This window comes from Leptonychotes weddellii, chromosome 15 (assembly GCF_054177405.1).
Source record: "Leptonychotes weddellii isolate Sample4059 chromosome 15, ASM5417740v2, whole genome shotgun sequence".
Taxonomy (NCBI): Eukaryota; Metazoa; Chordata; class Mammalia; order Carnivora; family Phocidae; genus Leptonychotes; species Leptonychotes weddellii.
The window spans coordinates 17406014-17431878 of record NC_138383.1 but is presented as its reverse complement, the minus strand read 5'-3'; the positions used below and the strand labels follow the sequence as shown (position 1 = coordinate 17431878).

At 53.0% G+C, this 25865-nt stretch overlaps 1 long non-coding RNA gene and 2 other non-coding genes across 13 annotated transcripts in view; all 3 read right to left on the bottom strand.

Moving 5' to 3' along the window:
• LOC115942798 (uncharacterized) overlaps window positions 1–21105 on the bottom strand; it is a 56222-nt gene extending 35117 nt beyond the window's left edge. The window contains exons 1-6 of one of the 11 annotated variants that reach the window (XR_014140464.1): window positions 8519–9466; window positions 7815–8260; window positions 6221–6280; window positions 5902–6010; window positions 5634–5811; window positions 2428–5545 (exon numbers count right to left, since the gene is read on the bottom strand). This is a non-coding gene — a long non-coding RNA (uncharacterized LOC115942798). Of the gene's footprint in view, window positions 1–2227; window positions 5546–5633; window positions 5812–5901; window positions 6062–6220; window positions 6281–7814; window positions 8493–8518; window positions 9467–13754; window positions 13908–14467; window positions 14694–14727; window positions 14870–20649 lie in introns of those variants that run through there. The other 10 variants (XR_014140467.1, XR_014140468.1, XR_014140465.1 and 7 more) reach the window with 10 other exon arrangements.
• Window positions 13509–13699, bottom strand: LOC115939297 (U2 spliceosomal RNA). The gene has a single exon (XR_014140713.1). It is a non-coding gene; the product is annotated as a U2 spliceosomal RNA (small nuclear RNA).
• Window positions 20404–20594, bottom strand: LOC115939265 (U2 spliceosomal RNA). Its single transcript, XR_004074128.2, has one exon. It is a non-coding gene; the product is annotated as a U2 spliceosomal RNA (small nuclear RNA).
• Window positions 21106–25865: the final 4760 nt, after the last annotated feature.

Sequence of the window (25865 nt, the reverse complement as noted above, 5' to 3'; positions counted from 1 at the left end):
GGGGGGTGGGAGGATGGGTTGGCCTGGTGGTGGGTATTGAGGAGGGCACGTTCTGCATGGAGCACTGGGTGTTGTGCACGAACAATGAATCATGGAACACTTCATCTAGAACTAATGATGTAATGTATGGGGATTAACATAAGAATAAAATAAAAAAAAATCTGGTTGGCTAGAATAAACGAGATCAATAACCTCTGAACAGTTATGCTCTATAGAAGTACGATGCTCGGGTCCAGGTATAAGGGTAGCTGGGTTCGAAGTCTGACAGGTTTCGAGTATTATTTCAGGCATATCTGTAAGCATAACCCGGTACTTAGTAAGTCGGCCTCCCATCGTCCGTTGGTGGCCTTTGGTCTCTAAGACACTCTGGACCTGATGTGACGTCATTACAGTCAGGGACCGTCCCGTAGTGAGCTTTGAGGCTCTTTTTTTTTTTTTTTAAACCAGGAGGGCTATTATGCGCTTGGCTAAAGCCCTTGTTTGCAATTGTACCTCAATAGAGGTGGCCTCTAGGATAAATACGACTATGAAAGATGAAACCATCAAGAAGCCCTTTTTGTCTGAGGTCTAGCCTTAACAATATCCTAATTATAAGGAATCACTGGCAAGTGGGAGAAGACTTGTCAAGAGATAAGGGCATCCCCAAGTGCATCATCCAATCCAGTCATAAAGTGGGGTCATCCATTATCTCCACAAGCCCATAGTTAACCCTACAGAGCGGGGTATGCTCTGGCTTTTAGGGAACGATTTTGTCATCCCAGCCACATAGAATTGGTCAAGGTGCTAGTTGAGTTATACAACTGTTGCGGAACCAATCCCATTTTCCAGCTGTTTATTTTATTTTATTTTTTTTTAAGATTTTATTTATTTTTCGACAGAGAGAGAGAGCGAGAGAGGGAACACAAGCAGGGGGAGCGGGAGAGGGAGAAGCAGGCTTCCCGCTGAGCGGGGAGCCCGACGCGGGGCTGGATCCCAGGACCCCGGGATCATGACCCGAGCCGAAGGCAGACGCTTAACGACTGAGCCACCCACGCGCCCCTCTTCTTGCTCCTTGACAGTGAAGGGAGGAGCCGTGGGGCCTGCGCCACCGAGGATGGTAGGGAAGCCTGTTGTGCAGGCTGCACCCAAGGTGGTGCGGACACAGAAGCGGGAGGGGGAGACAGAAGAGGCCAAGTGCTGCCAGAAGGCAGAGAAAGCGTTCCCGGTTTTAGAGCTCATCGGCTCCAACAGAGGCGCAGACGCCACGGTTCCCCCCCTCCCCCCCAGTAAGGGGGGAACAGGCGGTCTGCGCCGGGCCAGAGAAGACAGGAAATTTCCCTGAAACAAAGGGAGTTTCGGCAGCTGCTTGGGAATATTCCCTAAAGTCCCCATCCCGAGGTAGACTAACCACAGTTGGCTCCAGTTATAGCCATTAACCCGGGAAATGAGTGAGGAAGAAGCCCCTACATCTATTAGGAGGAGGAACAGTGACACACACAGAGAGAGAGAGAGAGAGAGAGAGAGAGAGAGAGAGAGGGAGAGAGAGAGTGTCAGAGTCCCCTTTGCTAGGGAGGGCCTATGTTTCTTCCAGCAACCTGGGTTTATTCGGAGGGGGCCTATTTAGATAATTATCATCCAATATGTCAGGAGGGAGTTTACTAGCCGCCCCACTCAGGCAAACACATTCTCCAAGAGGCCCTTAGGTCGGGGTCTTGGTGTAGAGCAATGAAGGTAACCTAGGTCCATTTGCCCTGTTTCCTGCAGAAGAGATCTAACTGATAGATCCCACTGAGGCCATGCGGTGTCACAGGAGCTCAGTCCTTTCCTACGTTTTGCAATCCGAATTGTTTCCAGTGGGTTAAAAGTCACCCCAAGGGAGAGTCCTTGGGAACTGAAGAAAAGAGAAGGTCCATTACCTAGAAAATCCCCGTCCCCCCCCCCTCCCCGATTCCCGGGTGGCATCCCACGCAGGATAAGTCAGAGGTTCCTGGTGTCAAAGCGACCCGAGGCGTCCCCTGAACGAAATCGCTGTGACCACCGCCACCGATAAAGGCCCCTGTAGGAGGGATGCTAGCGTCCCCCTCCCCGCCCCTCCCCACCCCCCAGCTTCCCCATTGCATCCTAGGCTACAGATAGGTGCCTGGCGTGTGGAGCGAAATACCGTGCCTTGGAGGTCGTGCCGTGAAGGTCACGCCTTATTTTACCTCGCCTTGAAGGTCATGCCTTATTTTACCTTGCCTTAAAGAACTTGCTGTTTTTAACCCATGGACAACACTAGAAAAGTTTTACAAGGGGAAATTACCGAATTTTGTAGCTTAAGTACTTAGTAGAGGACTAAGTACTTAGTTGATGGAAAACAGTAAAGACAGAAATCCACCATGATCCAAGCGACATTCCAACACAGGTAGTCCTTACAGCGAACTTCCCTAGGAAACGGTCCCCGGTTGGGTTTTAATTCCATCGGGTACTGGTTTCTGCCGGCTCCCACTGGAGGTCCCGCGGCCAGAAGCGGCTAGACCAGGGATGTGAAGGGGATCCCATTAGATCAATCAGGAGGAAACCTCACACGGGAGTCTTAAGATTGGCAGCCGTCCTGGTGACTTAGGTGGCTGTCCCGTGCCCAAGACAGACAACTCTGTGTAAGGACAGGAATAAGAGAGGGCATCAAGTTTCTGCGTCTTGTTACCATCCCGGCCAGGGCACTACTAACTTCCAGCCAAAAGGCAGGCTTTCTCCTCCCTGTAGAGTAGCCACGGGCTAGAGGATTGCAGCCTGAGCAATCGGCGTGAAAGTGTTCCAGGAAGACCGTGCTCCTTGACGAGCCCCGAAAATGAGAGTAAAGGAAGAGAAGAGAAAGCACTCGCCAAGTTTGCACCGAGGCTGAGTCCAGATGAGACTCTGGACCCAGAGTCTCCCCACGTCCGGGCGCCCCATGATGTAGGAAAGAACGTTAAGGTTCGAAGCCAACGGGCAAGAAAAAATTCCTGAGACGTCTCCGGTGCAAAACGGCGGTTTCACGAAAGCACGGGGACAGGGCCCGGGGGCAGAAAGAGCTGCACTGGGGTCATGAGGAGTGGTCCATTATATACTTTCCAGCTGGGAAGGGTTAGGGATAGCCCAAGTCTCTAAGGAATTTTGGAAGCAAGGTTTCCAGGACCTTGAAGGGGCTAGCTATTGTTGGGAAAAGGTCATTTATTATCAGCTAATAAGACCTTAGTCACGAGACCCTTCAGATGTATGTAATGAAAAAAAGAGAAAACCTTGCCTCTTAAACAGAACAAAACTCATTCCATATTGCAGTTACCAGAGGGGTCCTTCGGTGGAGCCTCTTAATAACTTGCCAACACCATCCAGCCAAAGACCACCAGGAACACGCCCGTGATGAGACGAATTGGGTTATCCTAGTTGCAAAAGTGAGAGGGGACGCGCTTCGGGGCGAGGGTGTCAGGAATGGCTCATTACGTATAGGATGTGGGCTTGCGGGACAGTTTAAGCAAGCGAGGCCTTCCTTTGAATGGGGTGTGAAGGGTAGCAGCATTTGCTAACCCACCCCCCACCCCCCACCCCCCAATATGCCACTTTGGCAGAAAGATTGTTTTGAGCTGAAACAGACAGAAGGAAGAACTCCGCCCTCTTCCGATTTGCCCCAAAGCAGGACAGAAATGTGTACAGAAGTTGATCACTGACAACCCTAGATCCTTATCGGCCCAGAGACTGGCACCAGAGGACTCTACGTAACAAACTTTACTGGACGGCCCTTATCTTCTACTATTCCCCCCTATATTTAACTTCCTACAGTTTGCCACCCTAGAAACTCAAAGCCCTTTTACTTTGTCTTGTCACTTCTCTGAAAATTTATTTATTTATTTATTTATTTATTTATTTATTTATTTATTTATTTATTTATTTCTTCTTTCTCTTTTTCCTGTTCCTTCTGTGTTAAGGAGCTATATAAGCCCAAGTTCTAGCCACCCCATTGAGTTACTCATCCCTAAGTTTCTCCCATGTATATATGAGATATACACACTAATAAACTTCCGTTTGTTTTTCTCTTGTTAATCTGTCTTTTGTGACAAAGCCCCAGCCATCCCCCCACCCCCACCCCAAGAACCTCGAAGGGGAGAAGGAAAAAGACGTCCCCCGCCCTACAGATGCTTTCGGGAAGTCAGGGTAATTCAGTGATTGGGTAGCTGAATAAATCTTACCCAGAAGAAAGGAAAAACAGAGTGAGGCCAAAGCTGCAAACTGGTAAAGGAGTAGCAGCTACTCGTATTAGCCAGGATAAGGGGGGGTGTTTGGTGCATTTTGTTGTTCGGACAACATTCTTCTTTTTTTGTCTCCGGTCCGACGTGACCACGGAGTGGTCTCACTTCTTCTGTCTTGATTCGTCGCGGTCCCAGAGCGGCCTTTTCTCATGTTGATGTTGAAAATAAATAAAGGAAATCTCACTTAAAATGGAGCCAGGAAGCCCTGAAAGGGGAGCTCTCAAGCACGTACCACTCCTTGCGGCCTGCCTAACCAGCAGGAAGAAGGAAAACAAAAATTATTCTGACAAGGGGGAACCTTTTCACATAGGCAGTTCAGCTCCTGCCTGTAAGAAAAAGAAGGATAGAGCCCTCCTTGCCCCAGCAACCAGGCACTAACCACCGCTTGCACTTTGATGGGAAACTGCCACAACCTCAAACTCTTGTTCTTCTCCAGTGAACTTTTGTTCAAAGCAAGCCTCCCCAATGTCCTCCTAAAACCTAAAAGAAGCTGACCTTCCAAAAAATAAAAAAAGCAAAAAAAAAAAAAAAAGCTGACCTTCCCTTTGCCTCTTCGGACTTGCCTGTAGGCTCCCCCCTAGCTTGCATGTCCGTCCCTAACTGCAATGCCTCTGCCATCCCCGAACAGACTCATTTTGCTAGTAAAATAACTGGCTATTTTATTTTTAAGGTTGCCACTGCTGGGCGAAACTGTGTATGTCCAACCGGAGACCACCACGGCTAGCTGTGAGTGGCGGGCCAGCTCCTGCCGCCGCTTTCCTCTCTCTCAAAACCGAAGACACATCACGGCGTCTTCGCGATCTAACTTTCCCCGTATCTCGACACGATTTGCCATGTCGTCATCCTAGGCATATTTCGGCCTGCCTGCACTTATTCCTCCATCCATAGCTAGGACGAAAAAGTCTACAAGGATCAGGAAAATGGGGGAATGAAGGAATCCCTTAGAGGGGTGATGCAGCGGTCGCGGAACAAGTCGTCGCCGTGGCACCCACCATCCTTCCGTTTTCTCCTTGCCTTGTTGCGGTAACAAAGTACGCATTCCCCTTTCCCGAAGGTGGACAAGCAGGTGGGAGACACCATCTCCGAAGGCTCGATTTTGCTTTTGCTGACTGCAAGCGAGAATTGGGAAATTTTCATCTTTCCACCCCGGATGACAAAGAGAAGAACACGGCCAGAGGCGCCCATTTCCGTGAGACCGATCACGACGGTACCGGCAGAGGAATCAGAAGATGAAAGCAAAGGACTGGTCTCTAATGAGGACGGTGAACGGGATTACATGAGGGACATCTCCGACCGCATGTCTGAAAATGACAATATCCTAGATGAATTTTCTCCAACTCCAGGATTTGCAGTTCAACAAGGGTCACAAAAAATTTCTTCAGCTGTTACCTTTTGACAATGCAAGTGCAAGAAGGACCAGAAGTCGTGGTGAGGCCGAACCTGTTGGGGATGGATTTGAGGTCCGGAGGCAGTATCCCGCAGGCCGGGTAGGACAAGCCAACGAGCAGTTCCTGGCATTCGGAGCATGTCGCAAGATTCAGGTATTCAGACCTTCAGAACCTGGAAACTATGAAGTAATTTACAACGTAGGTGTGCTATGTTTAAATTCATATGGCAATTTTTAATAAAGCCGTTGCCCACTATGCTTTATTTTTACCTCTCGTGGAAGGGCCTCTTGGGTGCCCGGTAGCAAACGCTGACGATGTCTAGTTTTCCCCGGCATACTGGGCGCTAAGGTGAGCCACGTGAGCCTGGTGGTATGCTTTCTGCCGGCCACGTTCAGTGGCACAGGTGGCACCAAGGGCGTGGCAAGGGAGCTGACGGTATGTGCAGGGAAATTAATCTCGGTCAGTAAGGATGGAAGGACATATCAAAGGTGTTAGACAGACCCAGTAGGCTAACTGAAAAGGAACGTGCCGAGGCTGCAGGCAAGTGGGCTGCTGAGAAGCTAGAGAAGGCAGATGAGAGTGACTTACCTGAGATTGAGTATGAGCCAGGATCCACAGCACCGTTGTTTATCGAGCAGCCAGAGGAACCTGAGTCAAATGCAACAGATGGCATAGAATTATTTGAAGACAGTCAACTAAGCAGTCGCTCTAAAGCAATAGCATCAAAAACCAAAGAGATGGAACAGGTTTACCGACAAGACTGTGGAACTTTCGGGAGGGTTGTGAAAATGCTGATTGAAAAAGATCCTTCCTTAGAAAAGTCTGTACAGTTTGCACTGAGACAGAATTTACATGAAATAGGTGAGCGGTGTGTTGAAGAACTCAAGCATTTCATTGCAGAGTATGACGCCTCTAGTCAAGACTTTGGAGAGCCTTTTTAGAAAATTACTTGCTCAGGCAACTAAAATGTTTCTAGGGTTCCCCCCCCCCCCGCCCTCCCCGGATTGTGTAAATCCTTAATACATGGAATTCTCGTGATGAAGAGAAATACTTTGATAGTCGACTACATTTCCAATGTCAAATAAACATCTAAAATAGTCTTAAGATGTTTTAATTAGAATTTTAAAAATCTACATGTAGAGCCTCGTAATCCATACTTCTCTTTTTCCCCCTAAAATGATGGGTCAGTTCATCTTTCAAGCTTTGAAAAAGCAGTCCTGGAGAACAGCTCATGTTCTATTGTCTTCCACGGTATGCGATCATTTGTTTTGGTCACACTAGTGTAATTTATTAGGTTAGAGATCATTCCACGTAAAACATTTATAGTCTTTTTGCATTTCATAGTCAGTGATACCATGTGAAAAAGAATTCTTGAGTTGTGATTTTATTGACTTGTTGCTTATTTTAGGCTTTGTAACTTTTAATATGTTCAAGTATACTATCCAAATAAAGCGAATACTTAAGCGTCTACAGAAAAAAAAATAATAAGGATGGGAGGACATTGGTGGCTTGGGGGTGGGGTGGGGGTGAAGGGACAGTGAAAAGTGGTAGGTGGTACCAAAGGGCCGGCGGGGGCGGGGCGGGGGGGAAAGAAGGTGATTGGCCAGTGTAAGACTGCATGTGGAAGGGGTTAGAGCAATTCGTAATGACAAGATCTAGGGTCGGACCAGGGGAGTGAGTGCTTTAGGTAAGGGTAGCCGAGGTCGGAGAACTGAGACGAAGGGGTTCGGAAGGATCAGCAGTGAGGCTGTTGAGATCAGCGGGAATGACACGAGTGCGTGGGAAAAAGAGACAGCCGGAATGACACGATTGTGTTGGAAAGGGAGACAGCCGGGGGCTAAACGTTCGAGGGAATGACCTGCAGCGGGACGGATGACAGGAGCAAGGAAACGCAACAACGAGGAAAGGCAACGGGTGGGTGACACAGCAAGGTAGGGACCTCTAAGGAACAACACCGTGGAAACCGAGACCCAAACGCAGGAAGAGAAGAAAAAGAAAAACCAGCGGCCACCACAGGACGAAGCAGGAACGTATGTCCCCCCTCGGAGAGTTTCCAAGGGACCCCAAAACAAAAACAAGACCGCACGCAAATAAAAGCAAGATGCAAATAGAAAAAACAACCAAACAACCAAACCGTACAAAACACCGTAATAGCATAAATGCATAGAAAAAGCCTCCAAACCTATTTCTTCACCTCGGTAGTAAATTGAGAGAACGAGCACCGCTCCCAGGAATTGCGCAACACCAGGTCGACGCACAGAAAAGACACAGCAGGCTCTATAACCCACCCTCTAACTCCAAAAACCCACTTAATATACCGCCTTCCGGGAGAAAAACGTATCACAAACTAAGCTGACAAAGACACACCGTACACCTCAGCTCTGCGAAAAAGCCGAAAAGCGATGCCGATCGCCTCCGCCGCCTGGGCACCGGCCTCCCATCATCCATATTCAACTCACGGTGAGAACCCAGGCCCTCACTCCTGGCCTCATTTCCTTTGCGTCGTCGACAGTTCCATCCGTATCACTAGACGTTTGTGCAGACGGTTCCTTCTCTTCCCTCGGAACGAGAGACCTCCGAGTATCCCTGGTTGCCCCGGCCGGCCCGCGCCCAACAGCCACTCCGAATCTGCATGCCCCGCCTTTAGCTCCCCGAGGGGGCGCGGCCGCCGCCGCCCGACTCCACCCTCCCGACCGCCCCCGCGCGCCACGAGCCCAAGCCCAGCCGGCCGCCCACCTGCCGCCGCGCACACATCCCGCGCCGAGGCTCGGCACTAGGGACGGCTGACACGGCTGCAGCTCCCGGGGCTCCCGGGAGCCCGTGAAGGCGAGACCTTCGCTTTGGTCACTTTGCTCTCTCCCCTCTCCCCCCGCCCCCAGCACGTACCGCACACTCAACAAGCGCTTCGGTGGATGGGATCTTGCCTCCCACACGCTCAGCCAGTGCCCGGCGCGCCCTCCCTGCTCGGCACTTCTCCGCTCGCGTCCGTGTCGTTCGGGCAGTCTTCCGCCCCAGAGTCCGGGGCCCCGGCCGGGTCCGTCCCGAGAACGGGATGTCCCAGATGACATTCGTGGAACGGAACAATTCCCGTTTCCTCGGCGAGACTCACTCTGTTCGACACGCACGGACCCCAGTGCCTGCACACTGCGCTCTGCGGACGCCGGTCCTGTGCCCCCTGTGCCCTCGGCGGCGGGGTGGTCCCGGCCACCCTCGCCGCGAGAGTGCCTTGAATTTCGGCGGATCGGGGACAGCGACTGCGAGAGCGAGAGCGAGAGCGAGAGCGAGAGCGAGAGCGAGAGCGAGAGCGCGGCGGACCTTCTCAGGCGGCCCCTCCTTCCCCAGCCTCGCCGGCAACTCCGCGCGGCGGCCGAGTGGGATTGCTTCTGGGCGAGGCGGGGCGGGCAGATTGGGAGGTGGCGGGGGAGAGGGCCATTTCTTAGAGGTGGTGGAAAGGGTACCTCAGCGCAGTTTTGCTGTGTACTTCTCTAAACAGGCCGAGTGTCTTCTCCTGTGTGTGAGCGCCACGTTTCTTCTCCCTCTGAACTCTCTCTGTTCACGGACTTCGGCCCTTTTCTGGCTAGGTGAATTGGTTGGGCCTGTAGCTGTACTTTACATATTAAGGGGGTTGGCCCTCTGTCTGTCCTCTAAGCCTTGAATATTTTCTTCTGTTGGATAGCTGTCTTTGGGCCTTGCTCAGGGTGATGATGCCAGGTGCTTAAGGTTCCACTGAAAGTTATTTCTTAGGGGCGCCGGGTTGGCTCGGTGGGAGGGGTGGGGGCCGAGCCTCACACTGGGCCTAGAGGTTACTAAATAAATAAACTTGTAAAAAGTCATTTTTCAGGGCGCCTGGGTGGCTCAGTTGGTTAAGCGACTGCCTTCGGCTCAGGTCATGATCCTGGAGTCCCGGGATCGAGTCCCGCATCAGGCTCCCTGCTCAGCAGGGAGTCTGCTTCTCCCTCTGACCCTCCTCCCTCTCATGCTCTCTGTCTCTCATTCTCTCTCTCAAATAAATAAATAAAATCTTTTAAAAAAAGAAAAGTCATTTTCATATCATGCTATTCATCAGTTTTTTTTTTTTTAAATACTTTTCAGATGTTGAGTCAAAGGTAGAAAGCACTTCACCGTGAGGTTATAAAATAATATCCTAAATCTTCCCCTAGGTCTTTTTCTTCTTCTTTCTCAACAGCTAAATCTTTAGCCATTTGGTGTCTACTCTGCAGTACAGTGTAAATCACTGAATTTTTCCTTCACAACTTAGAGATGCCACCTTTGATCCTAAACTGCACCACACCTACATTCTTGTAACATTCCTGGATTTTTCGTTTTTCTTTCTTTCTTTCTTTCTTTTTCTTTTTCTTTCTTTCTTTCTCTCTTTTTCTAGATTTCTTTTTAAGATTTTATTTATTTGACAGAGAGAGTGTGAGCACAAACAGGGGGAGCGGCAGGCAGAGGAAGAGGGAGAAGCAGACTCTCCACTGAGCAGAGAACCCGATGCAAGGCTCGATCCCAGGACCCTGGGGTCATGACCTGAGCCCAAGGCAGCGGCTTAACCGGCTGAGCCACCCAGGCGCCACTAAGATTTTCTTTTCAAGTAATCTCTCGGGTGCTCTACTGACCAAGCCAGCCAGGCGCGCCCCCCCCCCTTGGATTTGTCTTCAAAAAGTAGCAGAAAAGGGGGTGCCTGGGTGGCTCAGCCGGGTTAAGCATGGGACTCTTGATTTTGACTCAGGCCATCTCAGGGTCCTGAGATCGACCCCTGCCTTGGGTTCTGTGCTCAGGACCAGATCTGCTTGAGATCCTCTCCCTCTGCCCCTCTCCCCACCCGCGTGTGCCTGAGTGCTCTCTCTCAAATAAATAAATGAAATCTTTAAAAAAGAAAAAAGGAGCAGAACAGGGGTGCTTGGCTGGCTGACAGTAGAACATGCGACTCTTGATCTCAGGGTCATGAGTTCAAGCCCTGCTTTGGGCCAAGAGCTTACTTAAAAAAAAGAGAAAGAAAGTGAGAGAGAGAGAGAGAGAGAAAGAAAGAAAGAAAGAGAGAAAGAAAGAAAGAAAGAAAGAAAGAAAGAAAGAAAGAAAGAAAAAGAAAAAGAAAGAAAGAGGGAGGGACGCCTGGGTGGCTCAGTCGTTAGGCGTCTGCCTTCGGCTCAGGTCATGATCCCAGGGTCCTGGGATCGAGTCCCACATCGGGCTCCTTGCTCAGTGAGGAGCCTGCTTCTCCCTCTCCCTCTGCTGCTCCCCCTGCTTGTGCTCTCTCTCTCTGACAAATAAATAAAAATCTTAAAAAAAGAGAGAGAGAGAGAGAGAGAGAGAAAGGAAAAGCAGAACACACTGACCTAACCACCTTTGATTCTTTGAGTCCACGGGATTGACCCATCATGTCCATGCAGATGATGGTTGGGCACCCATGAGACAGAGCCCAACACTGAGAGGCGACTGTGATCCGATTCCTGCCCCCTAGGCGTTCATGGTCTCGGGTGGGGCGCAGGGTCACTTTGTACGGAGAATCCTTCTCAAGAGAATGGACGCCCCTTTGGAAAGCGGCAGGCACTACAGAATGGACGGACCCTCGGACAGAGCAGGGTGCCCAGTGATAAAGCTCTTGTCTTTTCTTACCCTGGGGAAATGGATCTGCCCAGCAGGACATAACCGCCCACGTCCGAGCTGGAGTCCAGGTCCCACCTCACTGGACTCTGGGCCTCCTGCCATCACCACCGGTTCCAACTTAACCAAGAGTCATCTCTTGCGACACCACCCGCCAGGGTGGTGCTTGGTCCTGGCAGTAGAGAGAAGCCAGACACCGTTCCTCTCTCCTCTTCGCCCCCATGTGGGGAGCATCCGGCCCAGGACCCAGAGAAGACACCTGCCCAAATGGCCAGAACACCAGGTTCCAATGCACAGGGGACTGAGAGAGATGAACACATGGCTGGGGCTCCCACCTGGCCGTGACCCCCTTGAGGCCCAAGGCCTCTCCCGTTTGGCTCCGTGTCCCTACCGGGAGCATGTGATGCATAGTCAAGAAATGCGATGGTGGGATGGAACACAGAGCCAGCTGAATCGGGAAGGCCTGCCTGACATCGTACGGGGGCTTAACGTCCGAATTTCAACGCGAGTCAGAATTTCAGGGCACGTCCACATGAGGGGGGAACCGGGACATTGCAGTCTGAAGCAAGAGTGGGGGGCCGATTTGGGGGAACGAGGGGACCGGTCTGCATCAGGCTGCCCTGCCCAGCCACCTCCAAGTTACCAGCTGGGCCTTGGAACTGCCCCAGGGGACGCTTGCTTCTGGTGGGCTCTTTCCTACCATAATCGCCCCCTCACCCGCACGTCCCTTCCCTCACAGGCTCATTCACATCCTGAACTTGGCCAGCAGGTTCAGCTTCTCACAGGAACCCACACCCCTTCCCTCCGCCGCCGCCCCCCCCGCCCCCCAGACCGGAACCCTCCCTATTACATCAGACTCTGATCCAATGGACGTCTGTTGACTGCCCACCGTGGAAGGCAGGATCACAGAAGGTCCCGTGTCATCTGTAAGGTGCCCTCCACTCACCACCATAAACACAACAACCCAGACTCCTCCCCTTGCTCTCAAGCCCTTTTTGAATCGGCCTGGGAGCCACCTTGCTCTCCCTGGAAAGCCTCATTATGTGAGCTATAAACCTTTTCATAGCCTTGTGGGGGACGGGGGTCACCAGTCTCCACATCTAAAACAAATTTGGAGGATGAACCGGGGAAGGGGTCCATCTGGTTCCACAGAGCGGCAGCACCCCACAGCAGCTCGCTCCGTCCCGCATCGGCTCTCAACAGATCCCGGGACTGGGTCCAAAGGTCTCCTCACTAGACTTTGGGGGGGGGGGGTGTCTCCTGTGTGTGCCAGGCCCAGGGAATCCGTTATTTCCTCATCGGTACACTGTTTACTGAGTGCCTGCGGTGTGCTAAGCACGAAGCCAGGCCCGGGACTGTAGTGAAGCGACCTGTGCCTGGATTCGCAGGAGTGCGCCCAACGCTTTCATTGTCACGGGGAATTCAGGGTTCAGAAGAAGCTGACCGGCGGCACCTTCCCAGATGCTCCGAGGAGTGCTTCCGGCTGGCGGGCTTGGAGGGCCACCAGCCTCGGGCCCCCGCCCCAGAGACTCGAATTCGATTGCTGTATGGCGGTGCTGGGGCATGAGCCGGATTGAAACGAAACCCCAGGAGTTTCTGGGGTGTCACCCGGGTGGATAAACGCTGCCATAGGTAGATCTGGAAGAACGAATTTTCCTTCCCTACCGGGGAAGACCTTTGTAGCCATGACCTCAGCTGCTCGTCCTTTGTTCCGAACGTTAAGGGGGGCCGGCAGAGCGAGTGGAGAGCTACCTGAAGCAGCCGGATTGAATCATCCAAATTGGAGGTCGAGTCACATGTGCACGGGCGTTACGTATTTCTACCAAAAACTGCTCGTCGCCAAACCCTCGGCCTGGGCCAACCTCTCCGGGCGCAAAGCGAAGAGAGAGCAGGAAAAGCACTTCGAGAAGAAGCACGAAACAGTGGGTAAACCGATCCTGACGGCCGCCGACACACACGGTTAACTAGGTGCGAGTCCACGCGGGACGGGACGTAGGACAGAATCTAGATACTGACATGACAGCAAAAGCGCTAGAGCCTCCTGCGCCGCCACCACAAATCAACGATACGTACCAACAGCCGCGAGCGCGGGAAAAAGTTTGCCGCGGGAGATGAACCCCCAACGTTGAACCCACAGAGCAACAAACAGCAAAGCGAAAACGGAACGACAACAACAAGGCACCAAAAGCAAAACAGAAAAACCCGGAGCCAAAGTGGGAAACTGAACACGCACAGAAAGGACCTGTTTTTGGAACTGCAAGTAGTGACCCCTACGGGGTGCACCGTTCCCGGAAGTACTGCAATACCAGGTCGATGCGCGGAGTGGACGGAGCAAGCTCCTGTTCCAACTCCTGGTTTCAAAAATCCACTTAATATATTGTCCTCGGGTAGAGGACATATCAGATATTAAACTGATAAGAACAGATACTACACTTGATCTTAGCCAAAAGGCCGAGAAGCGATGCCTGGCGCCCGGTCCTCGCCGCCACCGCCCCGCCGCCAGCCATATCGCACTCACGGTGAGCCATGGCACCCTCTGTCCACATTCCCGGCTCACTATCCTGCGGCGGTCCGCTCCACACGCGCTTGCAGTTGCAGTGATTACCCCGCGCTCCTGGTGAATTTTCACATCCCTTTCCGCTCCCTCGCGTCCTTCCCGAGAGGATGACCGGCGATTTGCATGCCCCGCCCCGCCCCGCCCCGGGGGCGTAGCACTGCGGTCCCGCTCCGCCCCTGGCCCCGCCCCCAGTCCCCGGAACTCCGGCGTCCCAACGCTGACACCCCACCCCCCCACGCCCGGCCCAAAGCAGGGGAGGGGGTGTGTGTGTGTGTGGCGGGGAGCTCCGGGACCCGAGCGGTCCCCGTGCGCCCGAGAACACCGCGGGGTCAACGCTGTGCGTCCGGGAGGGACGCGTCCCCCCGGGGCCCCCAGGCGCGGCCCCCGACCTTGGCGGGGAGCGCACTGCGGCCGGGGCAGGAGCCTGTGCCTGTGACCGGGAGCCGGCCTCCGCCCTCCCCCTACCCGCCTCCTCTCCAGCCTCCCGCGACTGAGACACCCCCACCCCGCCAACCGCTCCCCGGCCCGCCTCGGTTGGTTCTCCGCAAAGCCTGCACTTAGCCGTAAGGACCGTGAGACCAGCACGGTCGCCCTTCAACCTCATGGACTCCTCAGTGGCGTCAACCCTGCGGGGAAAGAACCCTGATCGCACCTCCGCCGCGCGCCGGACGCACCTGCCTTGCAGGCTTTGCTATCCGTTCGGATCCTCCGGACCCCGGAGTGAGTTGAAGCGTTCTCACCCTCACTTCCCAGCTGTGATCATCGAGACCAGAGAGGCTGAGAAACGTGTCCGGTGACCTGCGGCCCTCAGCCTGTCCCAAGACACCGCCTGCGTCTGGAGCACAGGCCCCGCCAGCGGCTGCAGTCTACCGGAGGGAGCCCTGAGAACCGGACGTGGACCTCGGAGGGGAGGAGGGCTGCTGCTCCGACGCACCTGGGTTGGCAGGAGCGAGGCCGGGAACGCGATGGGGACATTTGCGGTCACCGCCCGGCCCTAGTTCTCTCGGCTCTGTGACTCCCGGCCTGGGGGTTTCCCTCTCTCCCGTGGGGGTGGCGACGATCTCTCTTTCACTCGTTCTCGGGGAAGCGCGCGGTCTAGCGGGACCCTAAGGAAGTTACCTTCCTGACCGGTTAGCCCCCGAGGCCCTCTGTGGAAATGTCCGGCGGGAGTCGGCCCTCGAGTAGCCAGCCCTCGAGGAGAAACAGCGATCTGGCCAGTCACTTCTCCGAACCTTCATCTCCTCGCTGAAGGCCAGGCCCTAATAACACCTAACGTGGGGCCTGTTTCGTGCACCCCCCCGCCCCCACCCCCCTCCCCCTCACCCCCCACCCCCCACCTCCCCGCCGAGAGGGGCCCCTCTCGGGCCCCAACCTAGTTTTGAGTTTCTCCTGTAGCTGGCACCAGCACCGATAAGATTGGTCGCCTGTGCGCTTTGTCCCAGGACCCCGCCTTCCTTCCCACACCCGCCCGGGGCCCTCCACCCCAGCTCCCGGCCCCTGGGAAGATCCCACCTGGGCTGCTTTTTCTGCCTCTCTGGCCCGGGCACCTAGACCGGTGCTCAGCCCCTAAACATCCCTTGAAGGGATGAGTGGACGGATGAGGATCCAACCAGGTGATCCATCAACCCAGCTTACCCAGCCCCTGGCACAGGGTTATCCTGACGGGCTCTTCCCGCCTCTCCCACACAAGACCTCTCTGCTTGGTTCCGGGGTCTTCAGTAGTCATTTTATGGGTTCCCAGGTATTTGGACCCTCAGACGCTTCCACTCCTTGCAAAGCAACCTCTCCCACTGAAGATACTTTCTTCACCTTGCGGCGCGCGCGTTGGCCTCTCCTGAGTTCAGGGGCTCCAGGGTAACTGGAGTCAGAACCCCCCCCCCTCCCCGCCATGCCCGCGCAGATCCACACCCACACACAGCGGTGCCTGAGCAGCTAAGGCTGGAGCCACTCTCCCCCAAGAGCCATGTCCCTCCACCAAGGTGTCACACCCTCGTGGTGGTCCCTGGTACCCTCGCCCTGAGCCATGGATCCGAGACCGGGACTCGAGGAGCACCCTCAGGGTTCTCTAGCAGCATCTGGTTTCTGCAGCCTGGTGAACCCAGGAGCTCATCAGACTCTTGGATTTTGGCCAAACTCCCAGGTGCTACATTACATCTCGGGACCGTTTTCATATGCATTTCTCTCTTTGTACATCTCTGTTCATCTTTGCATCTCTGTATGTGAAAAACCACATTTATTATCTTTCCCCTCAACTGCGTGATCTTTGCTTATGTTTTATCCAGTTTTTTTTCTCTTTTCTTTCTTTCTTTCTTCTCTTTCTTTTTTTTAATTTGCCAGAGAGAGACACAGCGAGAGAGGTAACACAAGCAGGGGGAGTGGGAGAGGGAGAAGCAGGCTTCCCTCCAAGCAGGGAGTGCGATGCAGGGCTCGATCCCAGGACCCTGGGATCATGACCCAAGCCGAAGGCAGACGCTTAACGACTGAGCCACCCAGGCACCCCATCTTTTTCTTTTTGATCCCATTCTCGGATCTCCTGTGTAATTTGGAGATGAACCCTGCCTGTGGTAGACCGGCATATATTTGTTCCCAGTTTCGTTTTTTCTTTTCTTTCTTTCTTTCTTTCTTTCTTTCTTTCTTTCTTTCTTTCTTTCTTTCTTTCTTTCTCTTTCTTTCCTTCCTTCCTTCTTTCCTTCCTTCCTACCCTCCTTCCTTCCTTCTTTCCTTCTCTTTCTTTTCTTTCTTTCTTATTTTCTTTCTTTCTCTTTTAACTGGACAGACATGAGCGTTACATATTCAAATTGACCAATGTTTTGTAAAGTTGACCCCTGGAGTCTGAGTCCTAGGTGGCAGTTGGGTCCTCTGGGAAGAAGTTGCAGGGACAGAGCGAGGAGCGTAAGAGGTTTATTTCGGTGGTGGTGGTGGTGGTGAGGGGGGTGATTTAATGCTTTGAAAGATAGAAGGAGGAGGCAGGTGTGGACTGGGAGAGCCTCAAGCCCTGTGGCACCTGACAAAGGCTGGGCCAGTCAAAGAGAGGTTTCTGGAAACAAAGATGGCTGGCTAGAGGAGCCCCGCATCCCCACAGTAGAAATGGCCCGGCCCCAGTACCCCAACCGAATGCTGGCCAGTGTGGGCCTCCACGGCCACCCCTGTGGCCCCAGTGTTCACATGTCCACCGTGCCAGGTCTGGGGTGGCCAACAAAGGCCAGCGGGGTCGTTGGGTCAGTTGGCTGTCCAGTGTCTCTTATTCCTGCTCAGGCTCGACCCTGATACCCCACATTTATCTCAGGGTGGCCCGCTGCTGCTGGCCCGCCTGACGTCAGGACCCACAGGTCTGATGGACAGTCCGGGGCCCTGGGCTCCGACGGTCCCCCGTTAAACAGCCGTCTCCCCAAAGGCCCACCAGTGTGCCAGGAGCTGCTTTTCAGAAGGGGAAGTCTCTGCCGTCGGTGGCCCGGCGGCCTGGCTCCAGAACCCACAGGGAGGGCCCCCCGTTGTGATCCTCCACCGCCCTGGCTTGCCATAAACTCCACACCGCATCTCTTTCCTTCAGGGACCCGCCCACTGTCGTCAGCACGATGGGGTCTGCAGGATCCTGTGGCCCAAACCGCAGGGCTGCCCCCCACCCCCCGCTCCCCTCCCAGGGTTTGAGAGCCCTTTTCAGCTCCGGGCCAGCCTCTGAGCTGAGGGTCTGCCCCATCACCCGGTGCGTGAGCCCAAAAAGGGTGTCTGGGTGTGAAATGTGTTGCTTCCAGAACGCAAAGAGGCCCACCGGGCCCCGGGCTTCCTTCTTTCTCAGTAGTCTCCGGTATAAAGAGGAAGCAATTTTCTGGGCTTTGGAGGGGATGTCCCTGCCCGCCCCGACAATAGGATCTCTTAAACATTGTGCTGTATCACTGTAGGGTTTACCTCCCTCTCCGACGGTGGGGGGGGGGGGGCGGGGGGCGGGCCAGGGGGAGTGTGTGTCTCTTTATGGCCTCTGGTGGGCCTGCCCCCCACCCCCCAACTCATCCTGCCCCATCAGTGTGATGCAACAGAGGGAATGGATCAATCCTAGGGTCCGTGGCATGAGCGGGTGACCCAGGCCCTTTGGTCCAGAGACACGAAGGGACAGGGGGTGGGGGGAATGTTCTCTGGGGGCCAGATGTTAGCGTATACCTGTGTTTTTCTTTTCTCCCCCCTGAGGACTGTCTATCCTTTGTCCTTTTTTTTTTTTTTTAAGATTTTATTTATATTTTGACAGAGAGAGACACAGCAAGAGAGGGAACACAAGCAGGGGGAATGGGAGAGGGAGAAGCAGGCTTCCCGCTGAGCAGGGAGCCCGATGCGGGGCTCGATCCCAGGACCCTGGGATCATGACCTGAGCAGAAGGCAGACGCTTAACGACTGAGCCACCCAGGCACCCCTATCCTTTGTCCATTTTCTGTTGCGTGTTCAACTGTTTGGTATCAATTCCTAGGATATCTCATTAGATCAGTGGATAGGATAAACAGAAACGGATGCCTTGCTGCAGTCAGTCGAGGGGACGCTCTGCTGGCAAAGGAGGGTGGGCAACCCATGAGAAGAAATCCTTTGCAGGGTTTGTAGAAAGTTCAGTTCAGGAAACAATCCTAGACCCAGGACGATTTGTTGCTCCGTTTTTCTACCGGAGACCGTAAGGTTTCTCGGGGTAGGAGGCACACCTGTCATTCGGTCTTGGCACATAGCAGTCATTCAAGAAATATTTCTTGAACTATGGATCAACCCTAACCTGTAACACTCGTAGCCTCCCTCCCCGCCCCCCGCCCTCAGTCACCCCAGGAACCTAATTAAATGTTCCAACCATCGGATCCCAAAGTTGCTCAAACCTGTTAGGAGTTGGGGAGAAGGAAAAGAAATGAGTAGGAAAGGTGATGTTCAGAGTCTCGTGGGGATGAGGCACGGAGAGGTGACATGTGGCTATTTCTGTTGGCACCTGAAGGGACCGATCAAAGGACGCATCACGACACAGGGCAACAAACCAGGAAAACGAGAAGAGATTCTGGGGTGGATGTTCTAGATTTGAGTGTCTGTCTGTTTTTAAGTTTCAGCCTATGGGAGGAAAAGAAGTCTCTTGTAATAAAGTCGAGACAGTCACAGTTTCCTCCCCATGTGGGCTGCGGTTTTGAAGAAGGATGCGTACTGGGTGGAAGGATTCTGGATTCTCATCGTTAGCTAGATTCATTTTCCGTAATCATGAGTCCTCCTGGAGATTTTAACCTTAATCTGCCCTAGAATTTATAGGAGTGTAAAAAAGACCCGATGGTTACAGGTTGAGAGAATCTGCAGGAACCATGTGTTAAAGGAAGAATCACTGGAAATCTCTGACAACAGAAAGGTATTTAATCAAGAGTACATAGTGAGTGCTCAACAAACGTCTTCAAGGTGACTGCAAAAACCAGGAGAGTCACAGGTGAGCAGGAACTCTCCGTTTCTACTGTGGTCACAAAGCCACGTGCAATGGTCAGTCAGGCCTTTCTGGCATTCAGGCAGAGGACTATCAAAAAGCCTGAAGGGGGCCGTTGTCTCTGGGACGAGACACAAAGTCGGTATGTTTATACCAGGTGTCCGCAAGCTACAGCCGGCCAGCAAATTTGCCCAGGCTTGTTGGTGGGTTTTTTTGTTTTTTAAGATTTTATTCATCTATTTGACAGAGAGCACAAGCTGGGGGAGCAGCAGGCAGAGGGAGGGAGAAGCGGGTTCCCCGCTGAGCAGGGAGCCCGAGGGGGGTTCGATCCCAGGACCCTGGGATCATGATGACCTGAGCCGAAGGCAGATGCTTAACCGACTGAGCCACCCAGGCGCCTGGCCAGGCTCGTTCTTGTATGCTGAGAGCCCACAACGCATTTTACATTTTTAAAGGGTTGTGAAAGAATAGGTCACAGAGACCTTTTGGGGCCCTTAAAGCCTAAAAACCATTTACTATCTGGCCCTGTAGAGAGACAGTATGCCGCCCCATTAACTCGGAGGTTAATGAAACTTTTTACCTTCGTGCAGGATTTTGAAAAGCACGGTTAAGGGGAAGATGGGCGGGCCTGTGTGCGCTCCTACATCGCGTTTAAAAATAACCGCGGTTTAACGAAGTAAAACTGCTTCAACCCCAAAGGCAGGAGCAAGACGAGAGATCGATGGTATCCGGGGGGCGCCTGGGTAGCTCAGTCGTTGAGCGTCTGCCTTCGGCTCAGGTCATGATCCTGGGGTCCTGGGATCGAGCCCCGCATCGGGCTCCCCGCTCGGCGGGAGACCTGCTCCTCTCTTGCTGTCTCTCTGTGTCAAATAAATAAAGTCCTAAAAAAGAGAAAGAAAGAAAGAAAAGGGGATCCTGACCAGTTCCGTATCCTCCCCAACTGCTAGAAAAAGACAATTCCTCCCGATTGTAACCCAAAAGCGAGAAAAAAACAAAACATAGAACCCTACTGAGCAAGAAACGAGTCCATAGAACCTTTTGTTGTAGAACAGTATTTACAACCTGAGCAGCAACAAACAAAGCTCTTTGGGAAACCAACTCAATGCGCCTCGAAAAGAAGAAAAAAAATGAGATGAAACAACGACAACAAAAAACAGCCTGTCATTAGGTACCAACCATTTAGGCCCCGAAGAGTGCACCGTTCCCGGAAGTACTGCAATACCAGGTCGATGCGCGGAATGGACAGAGCAAGCTCCTAGTCCATCTCCCAGCTCCAAAAATCCATTTAATATATTGTTCTCGGGTAGAGAACGTATCAGATATTAAACTGATAAGAACAGATACTACACTTGATCTTAGCCAAAAGGCCGAGAAGCGATGCCCAATGCTCCGCCCTCGCCGCCACCGCCCCGTCGCCAGCCATATCGCACTCACGGTGAGCCAAGTCGCGCTCATCCCGCCGCTCGCTTCCCTCGCTTCTCGGACAGTGCTATGGCAGTCCCCGCCCTGGTGCAGAGTTTTTAGTTCTCTACATTTTAAAAGGGGAACGGTGCGTCTGGCGTTGCTCCGTCGCTCGCCCCGGAGCGCCATTTCTAATTTGAATGCCCCGCCCCTTCCGCGCAGGGAGGCGTGGCCGCGCCGGAGAGGAACCTGGGCGGCGGCCCAGCTCCCTCCTCGGTGTAAAGCTTTTGCTGGCCTGAGGGGAGGACCAAGGGAATTGGGGATGTGTCGGGAGACGGGGGCTGTGGAAGGGCCTGGGGCAGAGTGGCCCGCGTTTCCAGGACACTCGTCGGATCATCACGGTAGGACCCTACAGGCTTCCTGGGTCCAGGCCGCTGGGAACCAACCCAGAAGCGCCCGGCTGGGGTCACCTGGAAAGGGCTCCAGAGTCAAGTTGGGACCCGAGATGGGGCCCTGACAGGGTGGCCACCCTGCCCCATCAGCAGGGCCTGTGGGCAAACTACCTCACCTCCTGAGCCTCCGTTTCCCCAGTGGAGAAGTGGTAACCTTCGTACCTCCCTTAAAGGGACTTAGGGAACGCAGACGTAGCTAATGAGGTGACCTTGGTGGCAGTCATCTAGAATATGGGTCCTGGGTCCCACGAGGCACCACTGAAGAGATGGAGCGATGTACGCAATAAAATAGACACGCTTCTTGTTTGGGTCACACCCGTGCTCAGTGCTTTCTTCATGTCAGACTTGCAAAGTTTACCTACAGATGGAGCAGTTGAGGCACAGAGGTGGAGCAACTCGCCCACGACCACACCGTTGGCTTAGTGGAAGAGGCCGGCTGGGCCTGGGAAGCCGAGAGCACAGGGCCTAGAAAGGGCACCAAGAAAGGAGAAGAGCGATTCTTTTTTTTTTTTTTAAAGGTTTTATTTCTTTATCTGACAGAGCGCGACAGCGAGAGAGGGAACACAAGCGGGGGGTGGGGGGTGGGGGGTGGGAGAGGGAGAAGCAGGCTTCCCGCTGGGCAGGGAGCGCGGTGCAGGACTCGATCCCAGGACCCTGGGATCATGACCCGAGCGGAAGGCAGATGCTTCACGACTGCGCCACCCAGGCGCCCCGAGAAGAGTGATTCTTGTGTGTGCAGCCCCCGAGGAGACTAAGTGTTGCTGAGCCCGACACACAGGTCTTCTTCCCGCAGACGGGCCGGAAGCCGCCGTCTGCTGCAGCACCTAAGAGCATGGGCTCCGAATACCTGGCCTCTAAGCCCGGTTCACCTAGTGTGACCTAGTGTGTTCCTTGGCCTCCTCGATTCACCCTCCCCCTTCCACCCGTTATCTCTAAACTGGGAGATGATGACATGAGAAATTATTGCACATCATTATTGGGACTGACGGGACATGTTTGGGATATAGTACATCTGGGAGAGCCAAACACAGGGAAAGTGTCTCAGGCAAGTCACTGCTCTGCAGCCTCCTCATGTAGAAAGTGAGAATATGAACAGCCGGCATAGACTCCTGGGCTTCATCTTCCCTCCTCCACCCAGGGCCCCGGCTTCTCCCTTACCTGGCTTTCTTTTATCCCGTAGCACGGGATCCCTCCACGTTTAAACACGCGTCTATTGCCTTTTAGCTCAACAGCGTGTAAGCTCTAGAGCAGGGATCTTGGTCTGTGTTGTCCACATTTACATCTCCAGCGCTTTGAACGGCACCCAGACGCTTAGTCTATTTAGTCGAATAAATGAATGAATAAATAGTATATCATGGGATCCGTACATATACAAAGGGATTAGCAAACCTCTTGTGGCTTGTGATACTTAGAACCTTCGCTGTGTTCTACTACAGTTCTGCTCGCTCTCACGCTTACGAGGCCATCGTGTGCTCACTAAGTTAACTTTGCGGGCGTTTTGATCTTTAGAAGGAGGTGCTTCGGATTGCAGAGCTGCGTGTTCTGTCATGGCAAAGGAGTATTTCCCATGGTAAAGTAATGATTTCCCATTCTAGGGGGCGCCTGGTTGGCTCAGTCGGTGGAGCACGGGACTCTTGATCTCAGGGTCTGAGTTCAAGCCCCATGTTGGGTGTGGAGCCTACTTAAAGATGAATAAATAAAATATCTTTAAAAATGATTTCCCGTCCTAGTTCCTGCACCGGCTTCTTGTGAGTTTGGGTAACGTGGGTGTCCCTTAGCCAGCTCACATCAATGGCCACAGACCAAAGTGCTTGCAAAGTTAGGGCCACACCAAGATGTGACGGTCAGGCCCTTGTCCAAATGTCCTGCAAACCCCCCAGGGACCCCCTGACTGTCGCTTCAGGGGAGTTGGGAATGATAAGCCGGGGACAGAGACTCGAAGAGCACAGCCAGCTTTCTCGGCCGGCGCCTGTTTCCCACAGCCTTGCCCAACCGTCCTGTTATCAGACTCTCGCGTGATATGATATCCAGTTGTGTCTTTACGAGCAAGGTTGTTCATCTTTCCGTGTGGTTAAGATCCGCTATTGTTTTCTGTGAACCGAGTGTTCATAGTCTTTGCCCATCGTCCTTTGACTTGTTGATCTTGTTTGCATTCCCACCTCTAGTTCACTTCGTATTTGTCCTAGTATATGAGTTCCCGTATAAATCGGACTTTTTTTCTGGATGGCTACCCAGTTGTCCCGGCATCATATATGGAATGGCCCATCTAATCATCGGTTTCAGATGTCACCTGTATCATATAAAAAAAAAGTCCTCATATATATTTACATCTATTTCTGGATGTTTCTTTGCTTTTTTTTTTTTTCTTTTCTTTTTTCTTTTCTAGGACCTTATGTTTAAGTAATCTCTATAATCCTCCAACTCTGAGATCAAGAGTCGCACGCTCTACCGACTGAGCCAGCCAGGCCGCCCCTGGATTTTTGTTTTGAAAAACCTTCTGATAACCTGTTTTTTAAAAATTTTGGTTCGGGGGCTCCTGGATGGCGCAGTCAGTTAAGTGTCTGACACTGGTTTCGGCTCAGGTCACGATCGCAGGGTCCTGGCATCCTTGCTCAGTGCTCAGCTCGGCGGAGTCTGAGATTCTCTCTCCTTCTCCCTCTGCCCTCTCACTCGCGTGCGCTCTCTCTCTCTCAAATAAATCTTTAAATAGAATCGTAAATTAATTTTAAAGTTTTTTGTTTTTTTTTTTTTAAAGATTTTGTTTATTTATTTGACAGAGAGAGGCACAGGGAGAGAGGGAACACAAGCAGGGGGAGAGGGAGAGGGAGAAGCGGACTTCCCGCTGAGCAGGGAGCCCGACGCGGGGCTCGATCCCAGGACCCCGGGATCATGACCTGAGCCGAAGGCAGACGCTTAACGACTGGGCCACCCAGGCCCCCCCAAATTTTTTTAAAAATTTTTTATTGTTATGTTAATCACCACACATCACATCATTAGTTTTAGATGTAGTGTTCCATGATTCATTGTTTGTGCATAACACACAGTGCTCCATGCAGAACGTGTCCTCTTTAATACCCATCACCAGGCTAACCCATCCTCCCACCCTCCTCCCCTCTAGAACCCTCAGTTTGTTTTTCAGAGTCCATTGTCTCTCATGGTTCGTCTGGCGCCCCACAAATTTTTGATTCAACTGATTCTTTGGTGTCACACCTGCTCTGCACCTGTCACCGCGTGGGCCCTGGGATCACACAGGTGAACGTGACCTTGTCCCCGTGGTCAGCCAGGGGCATCTGCCATGCTCTCCCAGTCCTCTCCTGCTGCCCTTCAACCCCATCCGCTCCTCACAGAGCTGTTGGGGAAGCCTGTGCACAACCAGAGAACGTCTGCCCGTGCCAAGGCTGCCAACTCCAGGTGCCCCCAAGTGTTCCGTCCTTCGGCTCCAGAGGGCTGTTGGGTCCCTGCCAGCATCCTCAAGTCCAGGCCCCACCGCACCCGCTCTGCCTGGTCCTGCGGCGGCCCTGCCTTCATTTCAGTGTCCCCACTGTCCTCTTACACAGCTCCATCAGGTTCTTTCCATCACCTCAGCTTTCATACCTACTTGAAGAGACCTGGCTGGAGAGACCGACCGTTTTGTTTCCTCGGACTTCCTCGTCCTTCTCTCTGACCCTTCCCTCTCCCCCTCAGTCCTTCTCCCCTTCTCCTTTTCCCCAGTTACAAACAGAAGCTTTTACTTCTACGACTGGCATCAGAACCACCGGGTTAGTCGGTCAGACGTTGCAGTGGGGAAAGGAGATTGTTTTTTCTAGCAACAGCCGGCTAAGCTGGGGCCACATATACCCTGTGTTAAAAATGACTCGAGGGCTGCCTGGGTACCTCAGTCGTTAAGCGTCTGCCTTCGGCTCAGGTCATGATCACAGAGTCCTGGGATCGAGCCCCGCATGGGGCTCCGTGCTCCGCGGGAAGCCTGCTTCTCCCTCTCCCACTCCCCCTGCTGGTGTTCCCTCTCTCGCTGTGTCTCTCTCTGTCCAATAAATAAATAAAACCTAAAATAAATAAATGAATAAAAATGACTCGAGGTGGGACAGTTTGCCACAGTCTCGCTGCTCAAAGTGTGGTCCCCAGACCAGCAGCACCGGGGTCCCGTGAGCATGTTGGAGATGTAGAACCACAGGCTTTTTAACAAGACTCTCCTGGAATGCACCAAGTGTTCTGCGACGGGACCTGATGGCTGAGGGAGAGAGACAGAGAGAAGCAGCAAACACAGTTTTCCGGACCTCCACTCTCACCACCAATATACGCAACCCAATTCCTCACCATTCTCCTCTCACCCTTACTTTCTAAGGCCCTGAGGAGAGTCTGCAAAGCAGTTTCTAGAAGCTTCTGGCGGTGAGACAGAGAAAAGGAGGGTGCCCATAACACATGAGCTAAATGTTTCGTTTATCTTTTTAGGTTGTTAGTGACTGGGGAGCCTCCAAGAACTGGAGAGGAGATAATAAAAAAGCACAGGAAAAACTCAGGGTCATTAATTACACGCACTTGAACGTTCCCTGAGAGACGTGAACAAGGAAGCGTGGAGCTGTTCCACTGTATTTCTCTGACACGGGTGGGTGTTACTCCAAGCCTGAAAACCTTGGACGTAGGACTACCCCAGAGTTACAGATGATCGAGGCAATGCATGTGGGCCAGCGGAGTGCCTGCCCCCCAACCTCCCACCCCAAATGTGTTCAGGATCCTGGGGCTAAAATATTCAGGGTTTGTGTGCTGGAGAGCAAGTTGCGTGTCCAGCTAGACCAGATC